Here is a 14,999-nt window from a genome sequence, read left to right as displayed (position 1 = left end):
AATTGTCATGCAGGAACTTAACACAAGGCGACAGATTCTAATGATTGACCCCAACGAACGGACGCAGCTAGACAGTTGAAACTGATATATTGTCCTCCCTAGATGACACTACATTTCATGCACGGGTAAATAGTGTTTTACACCAGAGTCATACCCTTTTGGATATACCTTTCTATGAAATATTTGCGAAAATTTACAACACCACAAAAGAACAACAGCGTCCACCGAACGGGGAACAGAAGGATTTTCAAAGAAGTTTTGCTTAAACCTATCATATAATGATGATCACATATGCATTGAACTCCACCTTCATGAGCCTAATCGTCTTATCTAGCATATATTATCAAACGTGATCATTTGGTATAACATCCATTTTCGGCAATTACGCATTATGCACTAGCGACTAATGTCCCTTTTTTCAGACAACGAAGGACCCATATTTCATCCACATATGCATCTCAGAATTGAGAATTCTTCGAGGAACGAGGAATACAGCTACTTTCATTGCCTGCACTGTCGCTTGAGATATCACTCATTGAATATGTGTAAGATATGGTTCCCCAGGGTTTTTCAGTAGAGTTTAGTTTTTAAAGACTCACATACATGCAACGAGTAGTAAATCAATCCTTAGGAACACATTCATTGTTTGAATGCCTCCACGCGCCTTGCAGTCGGATCATATTCCATCACCTTCACTCTGGCTCTACGACTATATCACCATGTCCTAACAAAGCATGTGATCTGACACCATTACATGGCCTGGAATGCCTATCGTCAGACACTGGAAGTCCTAGTTGAACCACTACTATCAGTGGAGCATTAAATGAAATAGACACTGCTCTAGATTCATATTTGAATCCATAGAAATGACACTAAATTTGACAACATCTCAAGCACTTTCACAACACTAGCTAACATATCTATAATTTTCCCGTACCATAGCCCTCATTCGCATCAAATGATGGTCCCATAAGAGACGGCAAAATGTTTTGTGAAATTCATTCTCAGCCGGAAGCGCCATGTCAAGACTTCTACAGACTAAGGAAAGATGCAACCACAGATCCGAAACAAGAAGGGAAACTAAAATATTCAACATCACTGGAACAATGTGCAAACGTTAACTTCTTCAGGGACCATCTATGATAAATCGTTCGAGAAAAGGACACCTCTAGCCGTGAATATGCAGGCAGCAATGCACTGATACTTATAAACTCTACGTTGGGAAGCTTTCTTCCCTGAAGATGATCTCTGCACGCCAAGAGATATTTATTTATTTATTGGACACCTATTACAGGAAAAGAATATTTCCATTTACAATAGGCTTACATAATTACAAGCTTTATAAATATTGAAACACACAACAAAAAGAAAAAAATAAAATAAACATGCAATTAACAACACGAATATGAGAAAACACAAGTAAGAGATATATTTGTATTAATTCCTCCAATAAGAAATGCAAATATACAAACAGAACCTAGTAAAGGCTACAAACCAAACCCTTCGTGAAAAAAATTAAAGAAAAACAAATAGAACATAACAAAAATATAAATATCCAAAATATAAATGTTGAAATAAAATTTCTGTCAAAAAGCAGAAATGTTTTCATTTAATAGAAATACCCTTTTAATTTCAAAATACAATAATCAATGTCAGGTTCGAATTGAAAGTCTCTTATAATCAAAAACTATATTTAAGAGCTTTTACATAGACTGAATAAGGCATAGCAAAATCTAAGTCGACATTCTCCTGTACAAGCTTGTTGTATAATCAACAAACTCTCGTAATAGGTGAGTTTAAATGTGCCATAGTTTGAGACCTGTTGCAGATAAAAGGTAATCGATTTCTTAATTTTTTGGATTTTATATTAAAATTCAATAACTTTAGACACTCTGAACTATCGACAATTCTGTTCACTAATTTGTGGAGGAAAATTAGCTGAGAGCGCTCGTGTCTAGTTGCCAATGCACTAGAACCAAAAGTACTCTGAAGAGTTTTGTACGATACCTTTGCTTCATAAGAATTAATATTAAAAATCTCATAATACGGATATCTCAAAAATTTATTTTGGATACGTTCAACCTTGTTAATATAGTTTTTATAATAAGGAGCCCAGACTATAGAAGCATAATCAAGTCTACCTCTAACAAGGGTATTAAATTCAGTTATTAAAGCATGAACATTGTGGAAGTGTCTGGTGTTCCTCATTACAAATCCTAAAAGCTTTAAAGGTCTCATTACACTTTCTCAATATGTACACTCATGTCCAAAATTATTGTCGCATGTCTATAAATATGTTATGGTAGGAATATAATTTGATAACGAATTCGCTCGGTATTTCTTATAATGTTAGTATGTGTATAATCGGCAAGGACGTGTATGTGGCAAATTTCATGTCAAAAGAGCAGTATATAAGAACAATAAAACGAAAATAAAACTTTCTTGTCCATTTAGCAACATTTTCTTTTACTCATTCTAATTTTCGTATTTATAATTCTTTTCCTATGAAATTTACCACACATATACATTTCCTGATTATACACATAGTATCAGTATTAAAAGTACCCTGCAAAATCATCATCAAATTATATTCTTACAAGAAAACAATTATAGATATGCGACAATAATTTTGGACATGAGTGTACATTAAAATACATCCTATTATTGATGATAATCCCCAAATCATTTACCTCTTGGCATCTTTTGATATTTAAGTTATTAATCTTATAATCAAAATAAGTGGAATTATTTTTTCTTGGAAAGGTTATTGCAGTACATTTATTGATATTGAAATGGCAGTTTATTTTTAAGACTCCAGTTGTAACAGCTATTTAAATCATCTTGAGGCTTCCAAAGATCATTAGGTTCTCTTATTTGTCTATACAGTTTCATATCATCGGCGTACAATAAGCAATTTGAATTTTTGAGAACAGAGTAAACATCAAATAAAGTAGATCTTTGATTATTGAACACCACATATTGTTTTCTGTCTTTTAGGTAAGATGAAATCAATAGAAGTAATTGTTCTGAAAATCCAAAACTAGATAACTTCATAATTAATATATCGTGATCCAATTTGTCGAAAGCTTTTGAAAAATCTGTATAAATTGTATCAGCTGAATTATTATTATTGAGGGAATCTGATATATACTGAACGAAAGTAACAAGATTTGTAACTGTTGATCTCCTGGGATAAAAACCATGTTGATAAATTGATATATATGGTTTAACATGATTAAAAATCTTATTATATTATAAAGGATGTGTTCAAAAGCTTTAGCTATTGTAGAAATTAATGAGGTTAGTCTATAATTTTCTATTGTTGTAGGATTTCCCTTCTTTAATATAGGACGGAGTTTGCTAATTTTCCAAACATCAGGATACAGAGAAGTTTTTAATATGAGATTATAGATGTGACATAGAGGTATCTTCAGAACTTCCCTACATCCCTTAACAATGTACGAAGGAATAAGCTTATTCTGTACAAATTGAATATTAGCTTCAATTATTGCACACAACTCCTTGAATAAGTTACTAGTAAAGCATGGACCTTTGTCTGTGACATTTCTCTAAAAATACCGTATTTCAAAATTACAATTTCATAAATAAAACTACTTACAGAAGACGCTGTTATATCTGGTATCTGGTTATACTAGTGAACCACAAATAGTATAACGGGTAGCAGCATCAACAACGACAATCAAATATTTGTGTCTCAAAATATTACTCGGGGAATATACCCCTCCGATATCTATGAAAAGGCGATAGAAGGGCGGCACTTGAGGATACGTTTGCAATGTACCATAATATGTTTTTGCTTGTCTGACAAATTAAACATTCCTTGCATATCTGATAGCTGTATTGTTTCATATTAGGGAAATACACAGATTTCACTAAAAGGTCTTAGAAAAACCTTCGTGCCTTGAATCAAAGGCAGAAGTATGAGCCTCATCAAAAACTTTATAGCGCAATGAAACAGGTACAGCAACTAAAAATTTCATACCACTAGATGTATTTTGTTTTCTATACAAAATTAGTTCTTTAACCGTGAAATAAAAAGCTTGTCTTTCTAATTTCGGGTTTTTCTTTTCCTTGTTTTCTAACCAATCAAAAATATCCTTATAAAACGGATCCTTCATTTGTTCATCTCTAAGAGAAGGCTCGTCACTTAACATATAATTACACTCAATATCAGTGGAAGAAAATACTCGAGGATCTTCCTCATTCTGTTGCTCGTCAGAAATGTCCCTGGGGACATGACAAAGACGTGAAAAAGCATCAGCCTCTACGTTAGACTATAGCAGCATAACTTGTTATATACAGGTCTTCAGTTATATTTTTGGCTATATTATATCACTAAATTCCCTCAAAACAGTTTATGTTGCATTTAAACTTCTTATTTTTATAGTGACACACAATTATTGAAATAAAATATACCGTTTAATTATACATACATACTTTATATAATGCTTCGTGAACTATTATTTCATTTATTTATATAACGTTGCTATGACAACTTACAGACAAAAACTCATCAAATTAACATATTAGAATCAATTTTGATTCTATTTCTCTTTTCGTATTTTCTTGTTCTTCTTCTAACTAGTTAGTGCATATTTAAAATTACATATTGCCCAGAAGTATAATAAAAGATATTTAGAATTATACTGAAAATACAAAGATATCGTTAGAAGACAACCCGGATACATGTGTCAAAGTAAAGTTATATTGCTCAATAAAGCTGAGCCACCTAGCAAATTTATCTACATTTTTTGTCTGTTTCAGAAACAATAAGCTCTTACAATGTTATGCGGGGAAGTGTCGATTAACTTTCATAGCATCGAGCAGCAGTTTCAGAACGTCTCCTTTCTTTAGAACTGTTAAATCATTGCTTGGAAGATTGTTGTTCTGTGTTGTCTAATAATTGGGATGCTTCTCCAGAAACATTTCCCATCGGCTTAAAGGAAGGTCATATAATCATTATTCTGTGGGCACCGAGCCTCCAACTATTGGTCGATCAGCCTGATCACTTACCTTATTATTGCCATAGAACACTTCCTTCAGCACTGTATCCTTCAACATCTACGAGATATCAAGATCCTCCTTACACATAAGTCTAGATTCCAAGGAACACATGACAACACTTCAACTAATAGTGATGGGACTAATCCCTTATCAGTTTAAAACAGGTGAACACCACATTGAAAATGTTCCTAGATGTTGCTAAAAATATTTGACAATGTTCAACACGTTTATCTTCTACATAAGATGATAAGAGCGAACTTCGCTCAATACTAAGTACAGTCCATCTTCCCGTAGCTGGCCAATAGAACATTTGAAGCTTACCACGCTAATACCCTAACACAGTCAAGACAATCTATTTTGAAAGGAACAGAGAAAAAAGTTTAGTAGGGCCAATATTACTTATTAAAAACAGCAATGGTACTTTTAGAAAATTCTGTAATACTATGCTCAATTAATGACTGATGTTTCTAATTATCTTGTTCTGACTGGGATGAACTGATTCTCAGAACTGAAGTTAAATTTTCATTTGTCAGTTTCTAACACAACTCTTTCCAAGCAAATTTCGTTGTCTTTATTTGTCAGACTAGGAATCATGTCGACGGCTAGATAGATCCTTTCAGGTGTTCACATGTAGTCCGTGGACCGTGGTTTGCCCATCATCGTTCTAAAAAAAACCAGGTATATCCAGCAGAAGTTATGCACGCATAGAGCCTCCCTTATTTCTACCTTATGTCGTATACATGTGATTTTATAACAACGCACAATATTATCAATGTAATTCTTCGCGGTAGGTGTAGTGATAAGGCGATTTTTAAAAATCACTGCACTCACCGATATGTAACACTGTACTTGTGCTCACATATCATCATGGTGGAATAATGGACTTAAGTTTGCATCATTAAAATCAACGCAATCAAGATAATTTTGTTGGATTTCACTGAGTAGAACAAAGTAGTCCTCAAAATTATTCCTCACGGCTTCATCTTCCAACTGCAATCCCAAGATACGTACTTAGGTGTGCTGCTGGACACGATTAACTTTTGCATTGCATACAGCAGACACCATCACGAAACGACTATCAGGTTTACCCATTCCGCTGAGTGCAAAATTCGAACATGAAAATACTCCGTCAACTATATCAGATGTGCATCAGATCAATTCTGATGTATGCTACTCAGGTTTTCAGTACACAGTCATGCTCTACTGATGATACACCAAACAGAAAATATTATAGCACCACATGGAACCACATACAATTCACAGGACACATCCATCGCACAGATCCGCAAAGATTTGGAACTAACGTTGCTCAAGGATCTATAACAACAGCACGCAACCAAGTTCTATAGATACATCTGGCAATCACTGCACACACACATAGGATCTGTGAGAAGGCTGAATCGTCAGAGGGAATTATACAGAATGCCACAACTTGACGAGCTTCTCTAAACATTGGTCATATTGTTCCACATGAACTTCGTCCCTTGCAGTTCCGTATCATAATTACGTCCACCATCTTCTACAACGAGACAAGACATGAGAAACACTTGAGTACTGAACTGAAGATAATTGATAGATGAAAGAATTCGACCTGGAAAATTAAACTTAAGTAGCATTTATGGATTTGAAGAAAGCGTTTGATAATGATGGATGGGATGGAACAAAATGTTGAAAATTCTGAAAGAATCAGGAAAACACTATAAACAGTGAAGAAGAACATATAACTTGTAGAAGAAAAGGCCCTAAGTGAAGTAGAAATAGAGAGAACAGAAACAAGTCACAAAAGGGTCAAGTAACAGTGTTCACTGTTTAAACTCTACTTGAAGGGACAATAATAGAAATCAAGGCTACCTAGGGCATAGAAATAAATTTCTGCACAAAAATACAATATTTAGATTTGCGTATAATATTTTGCTGTTCGCGAAATAGGAAAAATAGCGATCTAAGTGGAATAGAAGAATACCTAACAAAAAATTTAACATGAAATTAACATAAAAAATTAAAAGTTATGAGATTCATTAAAAAACAATAGAAATGTAGATCAAAATACGTGATACCCTGATGGAACAGATGTAAGAATTCTGCTTCTTAGGGTGTAAAATAAAGTCCATAATAGATGCAAACAAAATATCATATCCAGAATAGCTCCGGTGAAGAAGTTTCAAGAAAGCGAAATACTCCTGACGAGAAATATCAACAAACAAGTAGGGGATAGAGCGATGAAAAACATATTTATGAAGCATGAAATCCTACAGATATATTCCTAGGAAAAGGAGAGAAACAGACAAGCAAAACTGTCAAATATGGTGAGTAGAAAATAGTTGAAAACTAGTTGGATGTTTATGACGCGTTTTAAGATTTTACCAATGTGATATTTATTACGAAACATGATAGGATATATTTTTATGCTATTGTAGGATTCGAGCATTTACAAATAATCTATTACGAATTTCTGGTTTTTGTTACATGCCGAGGATAAATAATTCTGTAGTCTAGTTGTATGCTTATTTGCTGTACGCGCATTATGTCGTTACGGATAAAGATAACCTAGAATACCATATAAGTTGTTCCTGTATGGTGACCACGTCAAGTATCAACATGTATCTTCTTACAAGAGAGGATTGGAAACAAAGGTAATAAGGCCGATATTTCTGGAGTTTTGTCTGTAATAGAGAAATGAGGAGTATGCGGTAATTTTAATAGAAGGAATTGGCAACTGTGTAGAGTTTCAGTGAGCCACTACCTATGGTGCTAGTTGTAGGTAAACACCAAGGATGTTATAAATAGAGGATCTGCCCATATGCATCTTCATCCAATTAAATCGGTGAAGCCAAAAAGCAACCGAGCATCGGCACGTCTGATTGGCTACTCTCGTTTCTACCATCGTCTGATTGGCTACTTTCGTTTCCGCCATGATTGTTGGCTCAAAACATTGCGATCCTATTGGGCGGAGTGGGCAGAGAAGGGTGGCGAAACTGTGACGTATGGCTTCAGGATTTTGTTGTAAGGGCAGATCCTCTATTTTATAAGATCCTTGGTAAACACAAATGGCGACTCGTTTGGAAACCCTTCCCCTCTCCCCTCCCTTCTTGGTTTCTTTCCACCTCCCTCTCCACCTTTCAAATTCGTATCTTACTCCAACTCCGTCTTCATGTCGCACCTACTCCCGTTCGCCTCTATCGCCTCCGTCAACGTCCCTCTCCCCACTGTGACTGTGGAGTGGACCTTGGTACAGGTAATCATTTGGTCTTTTCATGTCCTCTTTACTCTCTCTATCGTTCCCAGTTCTACTCTCTCTTATATGCAACTTTTGGTTTGGGACCTTTCGACTTGGATTCTATTCTATTCACGGCGCCGATTTCTCTTCTCAATTTTTTTCTCTTTTATCTCTCTACAAATCTCATGTTTCCCTGTAGTTCATAGTGCTCTCTTTGGTCAGTTGCTTATCTCTTGAATTTCAAAGAGTTTATTCTCTACCCTATTTGACCTATCATACTTTTTTGTTGTTACTTCTGTAAATTGCCGATTGGTCTTATTCAAGACGGTGGGAACATATCTGCGTCATATTTGACGCAACAGTAGTGAAGTGAAGTGACTCGTTTGGAAAACTGATCTCTTGAAGAAGTCCGTTGAGTTATTCGATTTGTGTGTGCGAAACATGTAACCGCGGCTGAAATTCCCCGGCAGCTGGTAGAGGATTACAGAGGATTACAGTAATGTCTCGTCAGCATGTCGCAGAATGGTGTCGAAAGTTTTGCGACTGGTAGAGAAAAGGACACCGCGGAGGAGCGCAGTGGCTGATCCAGTACGGCATCAACAAATTTGAACACATCGACCACCTTCCTTACAGCCTGGACCTCGCTTCAAGCGAGTTTCACCTGTTTCCGCACTTGAAAGAGAATTTAGGAGGTCGTCGCTTTGTTTCAGACGAGGAGGTGAAACACTTAGTGGCTGAATATGCAAGAACAGGATTTTTACCAGGAGGGAGCCTTCAAACTCATCCCACGATGCAACAAGTGCCTCAACCAATATGGAGACTATGTCGAAAATAATAACCTAATGTATCTGTTGGCTGTATAGGTTGTATGAAATAATATATTCACGTTTCACTGCAGGCTTTGTAACCTTACTTTCTGATCAATCCTCCTATTTATTAAGTGATTTACTTTGGTCAACCGATATGGAGATTATGTCAAAAATAACCTAATGTATGTATTATCTGTTGGCTGTATAGGTTGTATGAAATTATATATACATGTTTCACTGCAGGCTTTGTAACCTTACTTTCTGATCAATCCTCCTATTTATTAAGTGATTTACTTTGGTCAACCGATATGGAGATTATGTCGAAAAATAACCTAATGTATGTACTATCTGTTGGCTGTATTGGTTGTATGAAATAATATATACATGTTTCACTGCAGGCTTTGTAACCTTACTTTCTGATCAATCCTCCTATTTATTAAGTGATTTACTTTGCTCAACCGATATGGAGATTATGTCGAAAAATAACCTAATGTATGTACTATCTGTTGGCTGTATTAATTGTATGAAATAATATATACATGTTTCACTGCAGGCTTTGTAACCTTACTTTCTGATCAATCCTCCTATTTATTAAGTGATTTACTTTGGTCAACCGATATGGAGATTATGTAGAAAAATAACCTAATGTATGTACTATCTGTTGGCTGTATTGGTTGTATGAAATAATATATACATGTTTCACTGCAGGCTTTGTAACCTTACTTTCTGATCAATCCTCCTATTTATTAAGTGATTTACTTTGGTCAACCGATATGGAGATTATGTCGAAAAATAACCTAATGTATGTATTATCTGTTGGCTGTATAGGTTGTATGAAATAATATATACATGTTTCACTGCAGGCTTTGTAACCTTACTTTCTGATCAATCCTCCTATTTATTAAGTGATTTACTTTGGTCAACCGATATGGAGATTATGTAGAAAAATAACCTAATGTATGTACTATCTGTTGGCTGTATTGGTTGTATGAAATAATATATACATGTTTCACTGCAGGCTTTGTAACCTTACTTTCTGATCAATCCTCGTATTTATTAAGTGATTTACTTTGGTCAACCGATATGGAGATTATGTCGAAAAATAACCTAATGTATGTACTATCTGTTGGCTGTATTGGTTGTATGAAATAATATATACATGTTTCACTGCAGGCTTTGTAACCTTACTTTCTGATCAATCCTCCTATTTATTAAGTGATTTACTTTGGTCAACCGATATGGAGATTATGTCGAAAAATAACCTAATGTATGTACTATCTGTTGGCTGTATTGGTTGTATGAAATAATATATACATGTTTCACTGCAGGCTTTGTAACCTTACTTTCTGATCAATCCTCCTATTTATTAAGTGATTTACTTTGGTCAACCGATATGGAGATTATGTCGAAAAATAACCTAATGTATGTATTATCTGTTGGCTGTATAGGTTGTATGAAATAATATATTCACGTTTCACTGCAGGCTTTGTAACCTTACTTTCTGATCAATCCTCGTACTATAATCTCGAAGGTGAAAAAGGAACACAAAAATTCAAGGAACAAGCAAACATCAAGTTTACGGACTTTACCTTATTCCAATTAGATGAGTAATACTCTGTGATTGTGGACATGAACAATTTGTAAAAAATGACGACGATAAGAGCGTCACAAATTCATTATATCTATTAGAAGATCAAAGTAGATTCATAGCCTTAGAAGTATTCAAATTGAAAAATAAAGCACTTAACAATATCTCCATTAATCCTCATAGAAATTATAAATCTTACCAGAACATAAATAACTTAAAAGCAGTGGCGTATTTAGGGAGGATTCCGGGCTTAAGCCCCCCGAAATCTTACTATCAAGGCCGCCCATGTTGTGGTTTCCAAGGGGGGCAAGTATAAGCGACGTTTTAAATATAGTTTCAAATTTTGCTGTAACTAATGTAAAAATGCTATTGGGTTCAGAAGTACAATTTCCTCTAAGGGGGGCGGGCAAGCGCCCCATCTTGCCCCCTTGATGGACGCCCTTGCTTACTGTAGTAAAGTATATAAAATATCTTGCAGAATTTTCACATTTTCAGGCAAAGCCCTCCCCCCGAAAGTTAGTAAAGCTCCTCCCTAAACAAAATCGTAAATACGCCACTACTTATAAGTATAAAGATTGTTTTCTTCTTCTAATCTTCAGAATGTATTACGTAAAGAAAAGTACTTGATTCGTCAGAAGGATTCAATTTGTAATCTAAATATAACCAAATAAAAGCATTTCACTAAGATAACTGAACACATGGATGTATTTGGTGTTTCTAGAATCTTTACATCTTGAGATTTAGATAGATAACAGCTATAATTCTTATAAATTGATAATCTACAAGTCGTTATTGTCTACTAGAAATTAAAAATCTAACATGGCAATTCTTCTGAAACTCTTTGCTATTTCGTGCTTAATTGTAAGCACACAAAGTGCTCGGTTCTGGAATCAGGAATTTCACTGGAAGCAGCAAGACAATATTCATGCAAAATTCGTGAAGTCTCTGCTTCTGGAGGAAGATGTTGGTGACCCCCTTGTTCTAACGCCACTGATTGAAGCAGGAAACATTGACGAAGCTCAGAATTTATCTCTGGTTGGTGTCATCGGAATTGAAGGAATTCCCAGTTATTCAGGATTTTTCACCGTTAATCCTGAACATAACGGAAACTTTTTTTTCTGGTACTTCCCAGCCAAGGTAAGTTTATGGAAACAACATTTGGTTAACTTGTTTGCTAGTTTTCTTTCTGACATCATGGCAAGTTTGAATCTTATGGGTGGTCATTCTGACTGAAGTTTGGCCTTTAAATATAGAACCTTGTTGATTTGTTTTGAGATTGTTGTGCAATTACTGTCTGTTACTGGTTGCAATATGGATTCCTGTCGACAGGAATATGTAGAGGCTTGTTAATTAATTAAGAAAATAAATGTTAGATTCTGGAGGCATATGATAAAGTAAAGTAATATACAGGGCGTTTCCAAAAACACCGACAACGTTTGAGAAGTTAGTCCTGACACTAAGATAAGACAAAAATATAGACCAACCTGGGTGCATAAATGCTTTCTTTCGGTGTTATAGGCTGCCGAAAACATGAAAAAATAAACTTTAAAGGTCCTTAGCTCCAAAACTATAGGACCTACCGTAATCGGGTCAAGACTTCACTAAGGAACTAATCTGTGAGGTATCCGAAAATTTAAGTTTCAGAATCCTGTGGTACTCACGCAACAATTTTTATAGAGGGAATTTGACTACGGGCATATAATTTGAAGTACTCACTACTTCTATAAAAATTGTTGCGGAAGTATCTTACGATTCTGAAACTTGGATATTTGGATAGGGCACATACTAGTTCCAAAGTGAAGTCTTGAAACGACTACGTTAGTTCCCATAGTATTGGAGCTATGACCTTTAAAGTTCATTTCTTCATGTTTTCGGCAACCTGTAACTCCGAAAGGAAGCATTTGTGCACCTAAGTTGGTCTATACTTTTTGTCTTATCTTGGTGTCATTAGTCACCTTCCAAACGTTGTCGGTGTTGTTTTGAAACACTCTGTATAAATAACATTTTTGGCTTTGAAATATGCATAGTTTTAACACGTTAGTCTTTGATGTGCTGAGTTTGAGGTCCAAATCTTAATAAGGATATTATATCCTTTAGCTTGGTAGTATGTGAATGAAATAAATAAAAGTTCCCAGGATGAAATGTATACCACGTGAAAGAATTTGGTTTAGTGTTTGGTAAAACAAATTCCTGAAGAATCTAAACTTTACCAAGCCTACGCTTAAAATATACCATTTTATCTCAAATTAAATGAAGAATACTTTAAGATGTATGCATATCTGATTTTTTTTTTCTCTCTCTCTGTTTCTGCTGTTTTCTGTTTGGTAACAGTTATTTGAAGTGAAGTTGGTCACTGGATTGTTAGTGGTTCTGTATCTTCACCAGATCCCTTTGCCTGGCCTCCAAGAAGTCCCGATCTGACAACACTAGACAATGCTCTCTGGGATTTCATAAAGCAACAAGTACGAAACCATTTGATATCACATAACGCAGGAATTACGAGCAGCTGTGGAGGACGCCTTCACCCTCGTGACTCCGAAGTATGTCCGCAAAACATCTGCGAGAGCCTGGCGCAGAATTTAGCTGTGTTACGACATGGATGGTGATCATACCGATGGGTTTATGACTCTGAAGACTTTTAAGACTTCAAGGTAACTGTGTACAGAGATTCTACCACAACTAGCACTATACTGTTGAAATTAAAGGAGGAGTACGCCCACTTCCGGATCACCCTGTAGCACCTAAAATGAGACTCGTAGATGCGCAGCTTTTTTTTTTAATGTATAAAATAAAAGTACATTAAAGTAATGACAGAAATAGCCTGTTCAAACACATAAATAGCAGCGTCTTTTGGGCATTATTTATTTCCCGCCTTTTTCACTTTATTTTTTTCTGATTATGGATTTTATAGTAGGAAATTAATTCTTTGACATATTATACTATGATAATATGTTAATGCTTTGACGTAATACGTAAGTTTAATTGCCTGAATCCAACAATTTCCAGAAAAATTGATAATTTTTTTTACTATCCTCAAATAGCTCTGGTCTCCCCTATCTTCTCAAATTTGCAACGCAATGCAACTCGAAACGTTTATTAAGACTTTTTTTTTTTATTTATTGATGAGTCTGCGACAAAAATTTCCGAACCTCCCAGGGCGATTTTTGTATCAATACTCAATATGTAAAATGATTGCAAAACATAACTTCTGTTATTGATACACAATGTTCTATTGTTGCCTGGTTAGTGAGGCGAAAAATTACAATGGTTGCAACTTGGAAACATTTGCATTTACAATTTGTTAAGAATAGTACCTCCGTGCGGCCCAGTTGCTTTAAAAGTACTCCTTTCTGCATGTGCCCACGTACGAAAAACTGTTGTAGTATAGTTTAGTTAAAGATAGCATTATGCAGTCGCCCCTTTTCAATCTGAAAGCTCAGATAAGGCGCTAATTAATGGTGTAATTGGGGATGTCAGAACTGACAAGTTGCGCTCAAGCTTTTGTAAACATTGAATTTGGTAAAGCATAAAATACAGGATCTGACCTGGGTTGCGTGCAAACAAAATCAAGTATATATATATATAAGTGGAACAGATTGTGATGTCGATGGGGTTGAAAAGTGTGAGAAGGAAATAAATTTTGGGACTGGTTAATCTACTTGCACTTACTTGCAAATCTCGGTGTTTCCTCCTCTACGATTCTTCCTGTGGATTGATGTCCGTCCATCCTTCTCTCTGGTCAGTTGGGCGTCCAGATGGTCATGAATTAAAGGTCTACGAAACCCGGGCAGGAAAGCCAACGTTGCGAAGACAGCAAATTTAATCAAAATCGAAATTGCTCTTTATCGAATTATCCATCGTAGCTGATAGCTATAACGTTAGCTAATCCAAAGTGCTTTCTAGACTAGAGCAAGGTAAACTTCTCGTAAACTAGGAATCGTAGCTCGTGCTCCTACATGTTGATTCGTCTCTGATATGATCCGGACTACCGCTTCCCAAAAGTCTCTCAATGGTTTTGTTCGATGTCCCTTCCGGGTTAATATCCTGGGTCGTTGACTATTTCTTCAGTCTCGATGAAAAGTGCATGCTCATAGATTAACGAAAGGTGAGGTGATGATAGGAATGCTGACAGGGAAACAATCTGTCGCTTGTATTGATTAAGAAATTACATGTGTTGAAGGAATTAACAAACAGCAAGAAAACTTCGTTGTAAGAAAAGTAAATTAACTTAGAAAAATCTAAATGCGTTTTACTGCATAGAATTTTAAAATAAAATGTCCCAAAGTCCGAAATAAAATGCTTCATTATGTGTCCAAATACACATATCTTCACAGCATTATTTCCTATGGTAGGTAACATG

The sequence above is a fragment of the Thermobia domestica genome, chromosome 13, assembly GCF_964235325.1.
Source record: "Thermobia domestica chromosome 13, izTheDome1.hap1.1, whole genome shotgun sequence".
Taxonomy (NCBI): Eukaryota; Metazoa; Arthropoda; class Insecta; order Zygentoma; family Lepismatidae; genus Thermobia; species Thermobia domestica.
This window is presented reverse-complemented; position numbering follows the sequence as displayed.